Source organism: Pseudophryne corroboree, chromosome 4 (genome assembly GCF_028390025.1).
Source record: "Pseudophryne corroboree isolate aPseCor3 chromosome 4, aPseCor3.hap2, whole genome shotgun sequence".
Lineage (NCBI taxonomy): Eukaryota > Metazoa > Chordata > Amphibia > Anura > Myobatrachidae > Pseudophryne > Pseudophryne corroboree.
This window is the reverse complement of record NC_086447.1, coordinates 546440013-546458340: the sequence shown is the minus strand read 5'-3', so window position 1 is coordinate 546458340 and position 18328 is coordinate 546440013.

Genomic DNA, 18328 nt, shown 5'->3' with positions numbered 1-18328 from the left:
TGCTGTTTGTTAACTACTTTAGAGCAATGATATTCCACACACGATTCTCAGTAAATTTCTGTGTTGGATTGTTTTCTATTGATAGTACTTGCGAGTTGGTTCAATTGGTTGCACCGGACATTTTTCGGGTTTTGTGTTTTGGTTTTGGATTCGGTTCCACGGCCGTGTTTTGGATCGGACGCGTTTTGGCAAAACCTCCCTGAAAATATTTTGTCGGATTCGGGTGTGTTTTGGATTCGGGAGTTTTTTTTTCAAAAACCCCTCAAAAACAAATCATAGAATTTGGGGGTAATTTTGATCCCATAGTATTATTAACCTCAATAACCATAATTTCCACTCATTTCCAGTCTATTCTGAACACCTCACACCTCACATTATAATTTTTAGTCCTAAAATTTGCACCGAGTTCGCTGGATGACTAAGCTAAGCGACCCAAGTGGGCGGCACAAACACCTGGCCCATCTAGGAGTGGCACTGCAGTGTCAAACAGGATGGCACTTAAAAAAATAGCCCCCAAACAGCACATGATGCAAAGAAAAAAAGAGGTGCACCAAGGTCGCTGGATGGCTAAGCTAAGTGACCCAAGTGGCCGGCACAAACACCTGGCCCATCTAGGAGTGGCACTGCAGTGTCAGACAGGATGGCACTTAAAAAAATAGCCCCCAAACAGCACATGATGCAAAGAAAAAAAGAGGTGCACCAAGGTCGCTGGATGGCTAAGCTAAGCGACCCAAGTGGCCGGCACAAACACCAGGCCCATCTAGGAGTGGCACTGCAGTGTCAGACAGGATGGCACTTAAAAAAATAGCCCCCAAACAGCACATGATGCAAAGAAAAAAAGAGGTGCACCAAGGTCGCTGGATGGCTAGGCTAAGCGACCCAAGTGGCCGGCACAAACACCTGGCCCATCTAGGAGTGGCACTGCAGTGTCAGACAGGATGGCACTTAAAAAAATTAGCCCCAAACATCACATGATGCAGAGATAAATAAATAAAAAAAGAGGTGCAAGATGGAATTGTCCTTGGGCCCTCCCACCCACCCTTATGTTGTATAAACAGGACATGCACACTTTAACAAACCCATCATTTCAGTGACAGGGTCTGCCACACGACTGTGGCTGAAATCACAGGTTGGTTTGGGCCTCCACCAAAAAAGAAGCAATCAATCTCTCCTTGCACAAACTGGCTCTACAGAGGCAAGATGTCCACCTCCTCCTCATCGTCCGATTCCTCACCCCTTTCACTGTGTACAGTCCCCTCCTCAAAGATTATTAATTCGTCCCCACTGGAATCCACCATCTCAGGTCCCTGTGTACTTTCTGGAGGCAATTGCTGGTGAATGTCTCCACGGAGGAATTAATTATAATTCATTTTGATGAACATCATCTTCTCCACATTTTCTGGAAGTAACATCGTATGCCGATTGCTGACAAGGTGACCGGCTGCACTAAACACTCTTTCGGAGTACACACTGGAGGGGGGGGCAACTTAGGTAAAATAAAGCCAGTTTGTGCAAGGGCCTCCAAATTGCCTCTTTTTCCTGCCAGTATACGTACGGACTATCTGACGTGCCTACTTGGATGCGGTCACTCATTTAATCCTCCACCATTCTTTCAATGGTGACAGAATAATATGCAGTGACAGTAGACGACATGTCAGTAATCGTTGGCAGGTCCTTCTGTCCGGACCAGATGTCAGCACTTGCTCCAGACTGCCCTGCATCACCGCCAGCGGGTGGGCTCGGAATTCTTAGCCTTTTCCTCGCAGCCCCAGTTGCGGGAGAATGTGAAGGAGGAGCTGTTGACGGCTAACGTTCCGCTTGACTTGACAAGTGTCTCACCAGCAGGTCTTTGTACCTCTGCAGACTTGTGTCTGCCGGAAAGAGAGATACAACGTAGGCTTTACACCTAGGATCGAGCACGGTGGCCAAAATGTAGTGCTCTGATTTCAACAGATTGACCACCCGTGAATCCTGGTTAAGCGAATTAAGGGCTCCATCCACAAGTCCCACATGCTGGTGCTCCAGTCTTCGGCGCGTGGTGGCTGAATGCCGAATGTGGCCCGCAATTCTTTGGGCCACCGACAGCATCTCTTGCATGCCCCTGTAGTTTTTTAAAAAATTCTGCACCACCAAATTCAATGTATGTGCAAAACATGGGTATTTGGTACCAGGGACACAGTACATCAAGCAATTCTCTAATTCCCTGTGAATTAACAGTGGATACGGGACACACATTTAACACCACCGCAGCTGCCAAGACCTGAGTTATCCGCTTTGCAGCAGGATGACTGCTGTGATATTTCATCTTCCTCGCAAAGGACTGTTGGACAAACAATTGCTTACTGGAAGTAGTACAAGTGGTCTTCCGACTTCCCCTCTGGGATGACGATCGACTCCCAGCAGCTACAACAGCAGTGCCAGCAGCTGTAGGCGTTACACTCAAGGATCCATTGGAGGAATCCCAGTTAGGAGAGGACTTGTCTGACTTGCCAGTGACATGGCCTGCAGGACTCTTGGCGTTCCTGTCTAAGGAGGAAATTGACACTGAGGGAGTTGGTGGTGTGGTTTGCAGGAGCTTGGGTACAAGAGGAAGGGATTTAGTTGTCAGTGGACTGCTTTCGCTGTCACCCAAAGTTTTTGAACTTGTCAATGACTTCTGATGAATGTGCTCCAGGTGACGTATAAGGGAGTATGTTCCTAGGTGGTTCTTATTACAGCTTGACAAAGGCAACACACGGCTTGACACCTGTTGTCTGCAATTCTGTTGAAATAATTCCACACCGATGAGGTGATTTTTTTTGTAATTTGACCAGGCATGTCAATGGCCATATTCGTCCCACGGACAACAGGTGTCTCCCCGGGTGCCTGACTTAAACAAACTACCTCACCATCAGAATCCTCCTTCTCAATTTCCTTCTCAGCGCCAGCAACACCCATATCCTCATCCTGGTGTACTTCAACAGTGACATCTTCAATTTTACTATCAGGAACTGGACTGCGGGTGCTCCTTCCAGCGCTTACAGGGGGCGTGCAAATGGTGGAAGGCGCCACCTCTTCCTGTCCAGTGTTGGGAAGGTCAGGCATCATAACCGACACAATTGGACTCTCCTTAAGGATTTGTGATTTAGAAGAACATACAGTTCTTTGCTGTGCTTTTGCCAGTTTAAGTCTTTTCATTTTTCTAAGTGGAGGATGAGTGCTTCCATCCTCATGTGAAGCTGAACCACTAGCCATGAACATAGGACAGGGCCTCAGCCGTTCCTTGCCACTCCGTGTCATAAATGGCATATTGGCAAGTTCACACTTCTCATCAGACGCTTTTAATTTTGATTTTTTTTTTGGGTCATTTTACTGAACTTTTGTTTTTTGGATTTTACATGTTCTCTACTATGACATTGGGCATCGGCCTTGGCAGACAACGTTGATGGCATTTCATTGTCTCGGCCATGACTAGTGGCAGCAGCTTCAGCACGAGGTGGAAGTGGATCTTGATTTTTCCCTATTTTACCCTCCACATTTTTGTTCTCCATTTTTTAATGTGTGGAATTATATGCCAGTAATATATCAATAGCAATAGCCTACTGTACTATATATGTATACTGTTGGTCACCAAAATGCTGCACTATAATACTAGAAGCTATAGGAAGGTATATATATTATTGTATATATATCAGTACAGAGCATTGTAACTGTGACACATGTGTGTCCTGACAAGCAGTATAGAAGCTATAGAAAAGTATATATATTACTGTATTATATCAGTAGTAGTACAGAGAGCGGTGCAACTGTGACACGTGTCCTGACAAGCAGTATAGAAGCTATAGAAAATTATTTAAAATGATTGTATATAATTCAGTACAGAGCGGTGTAACTGTGACACATGTGTGTCCTGACAAGCAGTATAGAAGCTATAGAAAATTATTTATAATTATTGTATATAATAATTCAGTACAGAGCGGTGTAACTGTGACACATGTGTGTCCTGACAAGCAGTATAGAAGCTATAGAAAATGATTTCAAATTATTGTATATAATAATTCAGTACAGAGCGGTGTAACTGTGACACATGTGTGTCCTGACAAGCAGTATAGAAGTTATAGAAAATGATTTAAAATTATTGTATATATCAGTATTCAGTACAGAGCGGTATAACTGTGACATATGTGTGTCCTGACAAGCAGTATAGAAGCTATAGAAAATGATTTAAAATTATTGTATTTAATAATTCAGTACAGAGCGGTGTAACTGTGACATATGTGTGTCCTGACAAGCAGTATAGAAGCTATAGAAAATGATTTAAAATTATTGTATATATCAGTATTCAGTACAGAGCGGTATAACTGTGACACATGTGTGTCCTGACAAGCAGTATAGAAGCTATAGAAAATGATTTAAAATTATTGTATATAATAATTCAGTACAGAGCAGTGTAACTGTGACACATGTGTGTCCTGACAAGCAGTATAGAAGCTATAGAAAATAATTTCAAATTATTGTATATAATAATTCAGTACAGAGCGGTGTAACTGTGACACATGTGTGTCCTGACAAGCAGTATAGAAGCTATAGAAAATAATTTCAAATTATTGTATATAATAATTCAGTACAGAGTGGTGTAACTGTGACACATGTGTGTCCTGACAAGCAGTATAGAAGTTATAGAAAATGATTTAAAATTATTGTATATATCAGTATTCAGTACAGAGCGGTATAACTACGACACATGTGTGTCCTGACAAGCAGTATAGAAGCTATAGAAAATTATTTAAAAATTATTGTATATAATAATTCAGTACAGAGCGGTGTAACTGTGACACATGTGTGTCCTGACAAGCAGTATAGAAGCTATAGAAAATGATTTCAAAATTATTGTATATAATAATTCAGTACAGAGCGGTGTAACTGTGACACATGTGTGTCCTGACAAGCAGTATAGAAGCTATAGAAAATGATTTAAAATTATTGTATATAATTCACTACAGAGCAGTGTAACTGTGACACATGTGTCCTGACAAGCAGTATAGAGGCTATAGAAAAGTATATATATTATTGTATATCAGTACGGAGTGGTGTAACTGTGATCATGTGTCCTGACAAGCAGTATAGAAGCTATAGAAAAGTATATATATTATATACTGGTAGTCCCCAGTCCCCACAATGCAGCACACTGATCAGATATTTGCAGCACACTGAGCACAGATATGGAGCGTTTTCAGGCAGAGGACGTAGATATTTTCAGCACACTGAGTACAGATTATTTGCAGCACACTGAGCACAGATATTTTCAGCACACTGAGCACAGATTACGGAGCTTTTCAGGGAGAGAACGCTGCCACGTCCTCTCCGTTCAATCTCCAAAGCACGAGTGAAAATGGCGGCAACGCGCTCCTTATATAGAATACGAATCTCGCGAGAATCCGACAGCGGGATGATGACATTCGGGCGCGTTATGGTTAACTGAGCAAGGCAGGAAGATCCGAGGCTGCCTCGGAACCATGTAAAATGGGTGAAGTTCGGGGGGGGTTCGGATCCCGAGGAACCGAACCCGCTCATCTCTAGTTATTACTAATACATTATTCATTTCTGAAACATTTCTAAACAGAAATAACTGCCTTGTGTTTGTGCCGCTGCTCTGTTGCTTAGTTAGCCAGCCAGGCATGTTGAACAATGTTGTGAGCTGTAGGCCCCTGGTTGGCTCGGCCCTAACTACATTATGGAAAAAACAGTTATTGGAACTGTGGGGTTGATGCATCAAGCAGTGAAAATAGTGAAGTAGACCAATGAAGACGTTGCCCATAGCAACCAATTATCTTTTCTAATACCTTTCATTTTAAAAAATGTAGTTGATAAATGGTACTGTACCTAAATGCTGATTGGTTGCTATGGGCAACTCCTCCACTGATTCACCTCTACACTATTTTCTCTGCTTTATACATCAACCCCTGTGTGTTTGAGCATCCACCTTTTGACTTGCTGATTGTGACACTCATTTATTATAGTTTGGAGAAAAGTAAACAAAAAGGTGCAAAATAGTACACTAATCTCTAGATCATTACTAATAACAAATGATTAGAACAATGTTCTTAAGGTTTTTGAGATATTGGCCGGAATATTTTTTTTCTACCATACTGCCATACTAAAAATTTAACTGAGCACCATATTATACATCTTTAAATTAAAATATAAGGGTAACAAGTAACAACACAGAGTCTTGTGTACTATAACCACAAACATGTTTTGAAGCCTGAAGGTTTCTACAAGAAAACAAAATGACAAAATATTCATATAAATTAGAGCAGCGGTCATTCCAACATGTATTGTTTATTTTATTGTATTTAGCAATTTGACAAAGCAATGAAAATCAAGTGAGGACTTAAATCATTGATTAAAACACATTCTTATATCCATGCAGTTACAAACAACATTTGAAGCTGCAGTTACTTGGCAAACCTTTTGGATTTAACCCAGATTTATTTTAGCCACATTCCTGTGGTAAAAAAAGTGGGCATTGCTTCCCATATTTTGACACTGTCTGGTTGTGTGACTCTTGTTTGTCCAATGAAAAGAGAGATATTGCCCAGTTCCAAGCACAAGTAATTAAGCACATATGAATACATTAGTTATAAATGACATAATTAAACAAACTCATATTAAAATCATAAGGACCTCTAGATGTAATTTTCAGTCTTTAAATAATTATTTTATGTGTTATTTCAAAGCTCCTAATGTCTTAACACACATACAGTATTGTGTTTTTCTTTTATGTTTTTGTTGAGGCCTTCATCGCAGTCCAAAATATATGACTCAAGCCTGTTTTACTTTTCAGTGACAGTTGGGGCTATACTTACGACCTGCCGAAAACAATAACATTTGGGAATAGTCTGTTAATATCACAAAAATGTCAACTCTATGTTAGTCATACATTAACTTAGTATATGTGTTCTCAGTTTATAAATCCTGTAATATGGTACTGCAAGGATGCTACAGCACTATAAAACTATACTGTAACAACAAAACATTTCTCTTTTGAAAAATAAAGGCAGACTGGAAATAGAATTAGATAAAGGGGGTAATTCAGACCTGATCGTAGTAGCAAATTTGTTAGCAGTTGGGTAAGACCACGTGCACTGCAGAGTGGGAGATATAAGATGTGCAGAGAGAGTTAGATTTGGGTGGGGTGTATTCAATCTGAAATCTAAATTGCAGTGTAAAAATAAAGCAGACAGTATTTACCCTGCACCCGAAACAAAATAACCCACCTAGATCTAACTCTCTCTGTGCAAATGTTATATCTGCCCCCACCCCCCCAACCCCACCCCCTCCCACCCCCTGCAGTGTACATGGTTTTGCCCAACTGCTAACAAATTTGCTGCTATGATCAGGTCTGAATTACCCCCATAGTTAGGTGTTGTCTATTGGCAAGATCTGTCCATTGGTTGCATGTGTCAGGTGCTTGTATCACTACAGGTGTACACTGGGGACAGTGCTGTAAATGACTTTACACATAGAACTACTGTATAGTGGTTATTTTTCAGCCACTCTTACAAACATGCCTGATACCTATATGAGCTTTCATTTATTTATTTCTAGACAATATGCACTGTGATGTTGGCTGAATTGTGAGGTAAAATAAAATGAAAGTGTAGTGTGGGTATGATTTAATGTTAGGAGTAAATCCAGGTGAATGGTGCAAACCTGCACCTGGACAAACTATGCTGCAATACAAAGCATTTTCTTAAGTTATAAACAAGCACTTAATTCTTTTTATACTTTAATTTATAGGTGAGGAAGTACACAGCAACGTAACTCTAAATTAGTCCATTTGTATGTTTTAGTGCTTATTGATGCCTGTAGTGTATATCAGCAATGTAGAGCTGCAATCAACCATTAGCGATATTCTTCAAGCACAAATGATAATAGAGCTCAGCTGTCTGATGCAACAGGCATAGCAATGGAATGTGAAACCGCCCCTCTGTATGAATCAATGTTCATCTATCTACATTCAGTGGCAAACGCAGGATTTCTAGAGGGAGGTTTCCAAATGCAATCCACAATCTCCGCTCTGCAAAACATTGGAGCAATTGTGGGAGTCTGAGGGAGCCGCAGAAGACACTAGTACCGACCCTGGAACATATATGTGCACATTAAACGCTAGATAGTGTATGGAATACAGTATTAATAATTAACACTATGGATTTGATGGGGAATCTTTGGCACTCCAGCTGTTGTTGAACTACACGTCCCAGCATGCCCTGCTACAGTATTGCTATTTGGACATGCTAAAACTGTAGCAGGGAATGCTGGGATGTATAGTTCAAGAACAGCTGGAGTGCCAAAGGTTCCCCATCACTGGTCTATAGTATAGACTCATAGTAAAGCTCCTGTCTCTTCTTCCTGGCAGCTACTCTCTAGTCCAGTGCACTGATTGAGCACTCAGAGCCACACACACAGCAAACGTGGTAGAAGAAGCTCTTTTAATTAGGCATATGCAGCAGCTCTGCTCTGTCCATTAAACAACATTTTGTGGCAGAAGCTCTAGTAATAGTATTATGCTATTGTTATCATTTCAGCCACTGGCCAATAAGAGAGGGGTTTCCAGGCAACCAGAACCCCCCCCCCCCTGCGTCTGCCTATGACATTACTTATTTTTATAATGTGTCTGTTTTTAAGCTCTTTACAAACAACAAGCTACAGCTAGAATTAAGTATCTAAAAAAAAATGTTCCCTTGCATACAGTTAAAAAATGGGATTCAATCGGCATCCTGGCACTCGGGATGTCGGCAGTCGAACTCCGGAATCCCGACACTGGTCAGAATTCCGGCACCAGAATCCCAACATCCTAAAAAACATAAGAGAATATCAGTAATGCACGTGACAATGTATAAACCAGTTTGGTATTAGATAAATATATATTTAGAATTTGGGTACACTTCTATTTTTAAAATTAATTGTGCAGCCTTACCCAAGTATTGTTTGAAGTACATTATTGTACATTGGGTTTGGGTTACATGAGTTAAAACAATATTAGACAGAACATCTCATGGATTCATTATTTTTCCATGCATTTTTGATTCTGCAGGTCCCTATATGCAGTCATTAAATCAGATACAGTACTCTTTTCAGTCTTACTCACAAACAAACTTCTTCTCCAGATGCTGAATCTTGAACTGAAATTCACTTTCTTGGTAAAAACAGGATGTATTAATAAAAGTCTAATGATATGCTTCTTGCCCAGCGTACACAAACCTCCTGAAAAAGACACTGTCACTTCTGTTATATAACCTAGGTTTACCACCTGGTGTTACAAGAGTTAATGCAGGGTTTACATTGGCTTACTTCTGAGGTTGTTGCTTTTTATTATAGGAAATAGTGTTGGGCATTCCTTTGAAGCAACTCAATATAAGTTCTCTGTGTACCTTTCTTACTGGAACATGTAAATGCAGAGAGTTATGTAGTGAAGGGCACGCCCACTTCATTCCTTTACATTTGAAGTTAGCCGCCTCAGGAATGTAAACTTGTATTTGGAGCAAACCCTCAGGTTAAGGATTACGGTAAACCACTCTAAGGAATTCCAGCATGCCCACCAAAATTTATACAGTGGTAAGGTCTATGAATAGAAAGTTTGTACAGCCTATGAATATGGATAAAATGCATCACTCACAGCTGGACCAGAGCACGCAATTTGAAAACACCTAGTTTTGCAACAGATATTTCAGAATAAACACCTAAGTAGGGTTGGTGAATAATGAAATGGCAAATACACATAAAAAAGGCAAAATATCTAATTTACAAAGGCAACAAATCAGTTGAACATCACTCTATTCATCAACCATCAACAACATCTTCTACAAAATGGTGATTTGTACAGTTTGCACATTTAAGCTTTCTTTTTTGCATTCTTTCTCTTTGGAGCTGTTTTGCTGCAGTACACAATATAGGGAATAATTCAGACCTGATCGCAGCAGCAAAAGATTTCTCTAGTGGGCAAAACCATGGGGGTAATTCTGAGTTGATCGCAGCAGGATCTTTGTTAGCAGTTGGGCAAAACCATGTGCACTGCAGGGGAGGCAGATATAACGTGCAGAGAAAGTTAGATTTGGCTGTGGTGTGTTCAATCTGCAATCTAAATTGCAGTGTAAAAATAAAGCAGCCAGTATTTACCCTGCAGAAACAAAATAACCCACCCAAATCTAACTCTCTCTGCACATGTTATATCTGCCTCCCCTGCAGTGCACATGGTTTTGCCCAACTGCTAACAAAGGGGGTCATTCTGAGTTAATGCTCGTTATATTTTTCTCGCAACGGAGCGATTAGTCGCTAATGCGCATGCGCAATGTCCGCAGTGCGACTGCGCCAAGTAAATTTGCTATGCAGTTAGGTATTTTACTCACGGCATTACGAGGTTTTTTCTTCGTTCTGGTGATCGTAATGTGATTGACAGGAAGTGGGTGTTTCTGGGCGGAAACTGGCCGTTTTATGGGTGTGTGCGAAAAAACGCTACCGTTTCTGGGAAAAACGCGGGAGTGGCTGGAGAAACGGAGGAGTGTCTGGCCGAACGCTGGGAGTGTTTGTGACGTCAAACCAGGGCCCTCATTCCGAGTTGTTCGCTCGCATACTGCTTTTAGAAGCTTTGTACACGCTAAGCCGCCGCCTACTGGGAGTGAATCTTAGCTTATCAAAATTGCGAACGAAAGATTCTCAAAATTGCGAATAGACACTTCTTAGCAGTTTCTGAGTAGTTCCACACTTACTCGGCAACTGCGATCAGTTCAGTCAGTTTCGTTCATTGCGCATGCGCATTAGCGACTAATCGCTCCGTTGCGAGAAAAATATAAGGAGCGAACAACTCGGAATGACCCCCCAGGAGCGAAACTTACTGAACTGATCGCAGTTGCCGAGTAAGTGTGGAGCTACTCAGAAACTGCTAAGAAGTGTCTATTCGCAATTTTGCTAATCTTCCGTTCGCAATTTTGATAAGCTAAGATTCACTCCCAGTAGGCGGCGGCTTAGCGTGTGCAAAGCTGCTAAAAGCAGCTTGCGAGCGAACAACTCGGAATGAGGGCCAAAGTTCCTGCTGCGATCAACTCAGAATTGCCCCCCACGTGCATTGTAGGTGGTGCAGATGTAACATGTGCAGAGAGAGTTAGATTTGGGTGGGGTGTGTTCAAACTGAAATCTAAATTGCAGTGTAAAAATAAAGCAGCCAGTATTTACCCTGCACAGAAACAAAATAACCCACCCAAATCTAAAGGGGGGTACTCACGGAACGATATTCTAAGCAAGAATGCTTGCTTAGAATTTAAGCATTATCGCTCCGTGTGTACCCCCTACAGTGATAGCGATGCGCAGCCCCGCGCATCGCTATCGCTGGTGCTAGATTGGCCTGCATGCAGGCCAATCTAGCGGGTCGCTCACTTCACCCGCTGGGTGAAATGAGCGCCCCTCGTCTCCCCCTGCATGCTCAGCACACATCGCGCTGTGCTGAGCGGCGGGAGAGATGTGTGCTGAGCGGTTCGCTCAGCACACATCTCTCCCACATCGGCCTGTCTAAATGGGCCTTAACCCTTTCTGCAAATGTTATATCTGCCACACCTGCAGTGCACATGATTTTGCCCATTAGGTAACAAATTTGCTGCTGCGATCAGATCTGAGGGGGTAATTCACAGTTGATCGTAGATGTGCTAAATTTAGCACATCTACGATCATTTACTCTGACATGCGGGGGGACGCCCAGCACAGGGCTAGTCCGCCCCGCATGTCAGGCCCTACCCCCACGCACAGGTACAAAAGCATCACACAGCGGCGATGCTTTTGTACCTGGTGAGTAGCTCCCTGCCAGTGCAGCAGCTGTGCTCTGGCTGGGAGCTACTGGACGTGTCCTGGGTCGCAGCGGCCCGCCCACCCAACATGCCGGACAAGCCTCCGTTGACTGGGTTTTGGTCTGTTTCTCTTTGAACTTTCTTTTATTGAACTTTTTTTTATACATTGTGGTATTATTAAAACCTTTTTTGTGGAGCACATTCTCCCAACTGATCCTTGTCCATAGTGAGGAGGTGTCTAGGAAAGAAAGATACTTTTCAATGCAATTGTGACAGAAACTGAATGTAAGTGTCATTCTAAAGGGCTTGTTTCTCCAGACGAGCCAACAGCTGTTCCAATTATGTAAAGATACCTTTATGTGCCTATGAGTAAGAATTTTACTGTGAGTGTCTTTCCTATAACAAGTGGAAACACCTGACCGTTCCTCTGGATTAGGCACCCCACCTTTGGTTTTTAATTACCTTTTGGAGCGCTGGTTTTGAAACTTTTGAATCTGTTATATTGTATTTGGGATCCTTGGGGTGGATTCCATTGTGTTAAAGACTAGAAACTGTTATAGAAGCACAAGGCTGAAAACTCCACATTTCTATAACTCACAAGTACTATCAATAGAAAACAATCCAACACAAAAATTTCCTGAGAATCATGTCTACAATATCATTGCTCTAAAGTAGTTACCAAACAGCAAAGAAAAAAAAACCTGAAACCATGTGTAAAATAGCAACAGCAGACATTGATGCCCCCTACACATATGCACATGCCCCCTGCACATGCCTATTCTCAGTGCCCAGTTTGTACCTTCCTCCTGGGGCCCTGGGTCACTGATGACTGGCACTCTGTGCCTATGTAAAGCCCCAATCAATCAGCCATATTGTCGAGCTCCCCAAAATCTCCCCAATCACAAAAACAGCATTCCGTACTTGCGTAGTACAGTGCGGAATACTTTGGGACACACAGTTAAATATTGACCAGGTTACAGTGCTGGTTGAAATACAGTGTGGGCTAGACACAGTCCGGGTTACAGTGAAGTTCGAATACAAAGCGGGTCAGATATAATGCAAGTTACAGTGTGGGTCAGATACAGTGCTGGTAGATACAGGGCAGGTCCAATACAGTGTAGGTGGAATTCATTTCAGGTTGCATATAGTGCACATCACATACTGTCTGGGTCGGATACAGTGTGGGTTGGATATAGCGTGGGTCGGATACAGTCCAGGTTCCAGTGCGGGTTGGATACAGTGCAGGTCGGAGTGCGGGCTGGATATAGTGTGTGTTGGCTTCAGTGCAAGGATACAGTGCAGGTCGGATACATTGTGGGATACAGTTCGGGTCAGATACAGTGCAGGTCAGAGTGTGGGTTGGATACAGTGTGTGTTGGATACAGTGTAGGCTACAGTGCAGGTTGGATACAGTGCGTGTCGCATAAAATGAGGGTTTGCTACAGTGCAAGGTCAGATACAGTGTGTGTCGGATACAGTGTAAGATGCAGTGCATGTCAGATACAGTATGGGTTGCATACACTGTGAGTTGTATATATTGTGGGTCAGATTGGATACAGCGCAGGTCAAATACAGTGCGGGTCAAATACAATGTGGCTCAAATACAGTGTGGGTCGGATACAGTGCGGCATCGGCAGTGCAGGCCAATACAGTGTGGGTCAGATACAGCATGGGGTTACAGTGCAGGTTGGATACAGTGTAGGTTAGATACACTAATAGTGCACTTACTGCGACAGAGGGTCCTCAATGCGGGGTTGTCAGCGGCGTCTTCAGTGTGGTGGTGCCAGCAGTGCAGGGGTGCCAGCGGTGTCCTTACAGCTGTAGTGTCGGTAGTGCAGGGGTATCAGCGGTGTCCTCAGTGCGGTGATGCCAGCAGTGTCGGCAGTGCAGGGGTGCCATTGGTGTCCTCAATGCTGTGGTGCCAGCAGTGCAGGAGTGCCAGTGGTGCCCTTAGTGCGGTGATGCTGACAGTGTCGGCAGTGCAAGGGCGCCAGCTGTGTCCTCAGTGCAGTGGTGCCATCGTTGTCCTTAGAGTGGTAGTGTCAGTAGTACAGGAGTGTCAGCAGTGTCCTCAGCCCGGTGGTGCCTGCAGTGTTGGTAGTGCAGGGGAGCCAGTGGGTCCTCAGTGCGGTGGTGGCAGCAGTGTCTGAGTGCCAGCGGTATCCTCTGTGCAGTGATGCCAGCAGTGTCGGTAGTGCAGGGGTGCCAATGGTGTCCTCAGTGTGGTGGTGCCAGCAGTGTCGACAGTGTGGGGTTCCAGCAATGTGGAAGTGCTGGAGGTGTCCTCAGTGCAGGAGTGCCAGCAGTGTCCTCAGTGCAGGGGTGCTGGCAGTGTCAGCAGTGCGGTAGTGCTGGAGGTGTCCTCAGTGCAGGAGTGTCAGCAGTGTCAGCAGTACTGGAGGTGTCCTCAGTGCAGGAGTGCCTGCAGTGTCCCCACTGCAGGGGTGCCAGCAGTGTCGGCAGTGTGGTGGTGACAGCAGTGTGGGATTGTCGGCAGTGCAGGCAGTGGTGTCAGAGGTGTCAGCAGTGCAGGCGGCGACGCTATTAGCGCTGTGGGGGCATCCATCTTGGCCATTGTAAATTTATGGGGACACACTGATTGGATGAGAGCCGTGACAGCAGTGGCGGAAGTGCCGGAGACAATGGAGTCGGTCGCCGCTGGACGCCTCTGAAGGGGCACACTGACCTCTCCATTGCCTCCAGTGCACTGCCAATCCACTCCATTCCATTGAGGACCAGTGCCCATTAGCTTAGTGGAAGGGTAGGAGGCGGGGTTTACCGGCAGTGACAGATAGTGCACTCGCCTCCTTACAGCTCTGCTGCCTGTCTCCCGTGCAGACCCTCCCCCCCCCTCACCTGCCAGATGTGTGTGTGTGGCTGTGTGTTTATACTGTATCTGGCAATGTGTGTGTATATATGGCTGTGTGTATATGATTGTGGCTGTGTGTGTATGTGCGTGTGTGTGTGTGTGTATATATGGCAATGTATGTGGCTGTGTGTGTTTACTGTATGTGCCAATGTGTGTCTGTATATATGTGGCTGTGTGTGTATGTGCATACGGGTGCGTGTGTCTATATATTGCAATGTGTGTATATACCTACCTCCCAACTGGCCCGATTTCAGTGGGACCGTCCCACTACGCAGACACTGTCCCGCTGTCCCACCCGCAGGCCGCAGTGTCCCGCAGGCGGGCGCGGGGGGGGGGGGGGGACAGTTGCGAGATCCTATGATCACCACTGCTCTGATATGCAAAGCAGCCAATGATCACTTAACAGACGCGCACAGCATCTAAACAGGTCTACCGAGTGAGGTGGGGGCTGCCCAGCTGCTCAGGGAGTGCTGGGCACGCCCCCAAAATAATGAAAACGGTGTCTTACGGCAAGCTCTGTCCCTTCTGACGAGGCCCCGTCCCTTTCCAGCCGCAGGCGCACCTCCGCCGCGGCAGATCCCTCTTCCATAAGGTCAAATGTTGGGAGGTATGGTATATATATGGCTGTGTGTGTTGATATATCTATTCCTGGATCTTCAATAAAAACTATGCATCCACAGCGGTATGGTTATTGTCACCTAGAAACATTTTGGGGATATCCACCTTCATAAACAGAAAGGTTAAAAAGTGGGCGCAAAAAACCATACAAATGACCTTACATAAGTGTCCTTAGGAAGTTGATAGAATTAACTCCTCATTTGGCACGTTCTGTGTTCTAAAGTCCCATATCCGCATACACTCAATGATGTAACGTAATTCTTTATCTCGGTAAAGAAAAAGATCATGGTGCAGATCAATTTTACAGGGACAATGTATTTTATTAACACAGAACACTCACAATAGTCACAAAAAAACAAGCATGTAACCACTCAAAGTGGATGGAAAGGGGTGCTGGCATCTATCGTCATCAAGTTACATTCCCAAGATGGTACCAAGGGCAGCACTGGAGGTTCCGGACACCACAACAGCGCAGAGAAATTTAGAAGTCCGAGGTCAGTCCACCTATGATCCAGAGAACGATCACCACCTGCTTAAGCAGTGGACTGACCTCGGACTATTAGAAAAGGATTTGGGGGTGTTCATTGATAGTAGATTTAGAAGCAGTACACAAAGACTAAGTGCAGCAACAAACGCAAATAAGGCGCCCATAATTTTATTGTGATAAGCTTAACACTAAAATAACGACACAGACACCGATAGCTGTAGTTAAAGGTCAGACAGTATTTATTGATAGCTGACCTGTTTGTTAAACTAGAATTTTAAATTGAAATTATTTTATGTTGGAGGATGGCAAAGGAAAAGTCGCTACCAGACTCCAGCTCCAGTCACTTAAATTGAAACACAAAAACTGAGGAGGGGACTAAACAACAACACCGCCTCCTACCTGCATAACCCGCATTGTGCAGGACTCACCACTCTTATCCCTGGCAAAAACGTCTAATTGTCCACCCGCAAGGTAAGGATACACTTGCCGTCTTTCTAAAGAGGGTGCCCCACAATGACCACTTATGCCTATCTGACTGCTGGCTGGTAGCGACTTCCCGCCACAAAAAGGTTTAACTAAACCGCCACCGCCATCCAAAACCACAGAAACAAATGGTAAAAAAAAACAACACGCTAACGTAAAGGACCAAAAACGCTATCCAAGAAAACCAGAACACCAGCAGGAGAAAGATGGACCCCATCATCCTTGTAGAACTGTCTGTTGTGCAAAACTAGCAAAGGATGCTTAACTACCACTCCACCTAAAGCTGTAACAAACAAAGAAACAGCCGACAAGTACTCACGCCAGGCATCTCCCGCTGCATGAAGTATTGAGCCAATACGTATGAGGACACATCTGTAGGTAAGGTACATAATGAATGGCAAAGAATGTTCCCAGAGTTGACGTGCCCATGTTTTCAGTGGCCATGTCCATTGTGGCATATGGCCATGCTCATTTGTTTGTGCAATCACACTACCACTAAGAAATTTTGTCTACATGCACCACTGGGTGTATCACAATCACAATATAAGGTTTTAGCATTGATGAAGAAGAATAATCTAGCACCGGAAAGGAGGGGGCATAGATCTTTCAAGAGATGAATTAAGAGAGAGGCTTTCCAAATGGTGTCACTAATGGAATAATAATACTAAGAAGAATTGTAGATCATATACATATAGGCATATTATGACATTGTAGAGATGATGATAGTTTCCATTAATAATAATTCAAATATTGGTGAAAAGTTAACTGTATATATGAACTTTTTTGTAAATGTAAGGCAATTAAGGGCAAGTAATCCGAATTCCGTTTTGTTAGATTTTGTCATCTTTTGGCATTCATCACGCAAGAAGAGTTTGGAATATAAAAGGTTATTGAATGCAGAACAAATGGTGGGTTGTAAATCACTCAGGAAGCCTGAAAGGGGTCTGGTGTAATTTAATTAAAAATTTCATTCCTTATGGTATCCTGTCAGCAGAAAATGCAACTACCTGGACGGAATCGGTGTCAAAAGCCCTTTTCATCTATGTTTGCATAGAGATAATCTGGGGATGTTTACCTGGCTTCTAACTAGAAATGTGCAGCGGACACTTTTCGGGTTTTGGTTTTGGATCTGGATCCCCGCTTATGTTTTGGATCTGGATTGGTTTTGCCAAAACCACCCTTTCGGGTTTTGGTTTTGGTTCTGGATCTGGATGATATTTGAAAAAAACATAAAAACAGCTACAATCACAGAATTTGGGTGTAATTTTGATCCTAAGGTAGAATTAACCTCAAAAACATTCACTTCCACTCACTTCCAGTCTATGCTGAACACCTCACAATATTGGGGGTAATTCCAAGTTGATCGCAGCAGGATTTTTGTTAGCAATTGGGCAAAACCATGTGCACTGCAGGGGAGGCAGATATAACATGTGCAGAGAGAGTTAGATTTGGGTGTGGTGTGTTCAATCTGCAATCTAATTTGCAGTGTAAAAATAAAGCAGCCAGTATTTATCCTGCACAGAAATAAAATAACCCACCCAAATCTAACTCTTTCTGCACATGTTATATCTGCCTCCCCTGTAGTGCACATGGTTTTGCCCAATTGCTATCAAAAATCCTGCTGCGATCAACTTGGAATTACCCCCATTGTTTTTAGGCCAAAAAGTTGCACCGAGGTTGCTGGATGACGCAGCTAAGCGACACAAGTGGGCGGCACAAACACCTGGCCCATCTAGGAGTGGCACTGCAGTGCCAGACAGGATGGCAGTTTTAAAAGCTACGCCCCAAAGAGCACATAAAGCAAAGAAAAAAAAAGAGTTGCAAGATGGAATTGTCCTTGGACCCTCCCACCCACTCTTATGTTGTATGAACAGGACATGCAGACTTTAACAAAACAATCATTTCAGCGACCGGGTCTGCCACATGACTGTGGCTGAAATGATTGGTTTGTTTGGGCCCCCACAAAAAAAGAACTAATTAATCCCTCCACCAAAAAAGAAGCAATTCATCTCTGCTTGCACAAATTGGCTCTACAGAGGCAAGATGTCATCC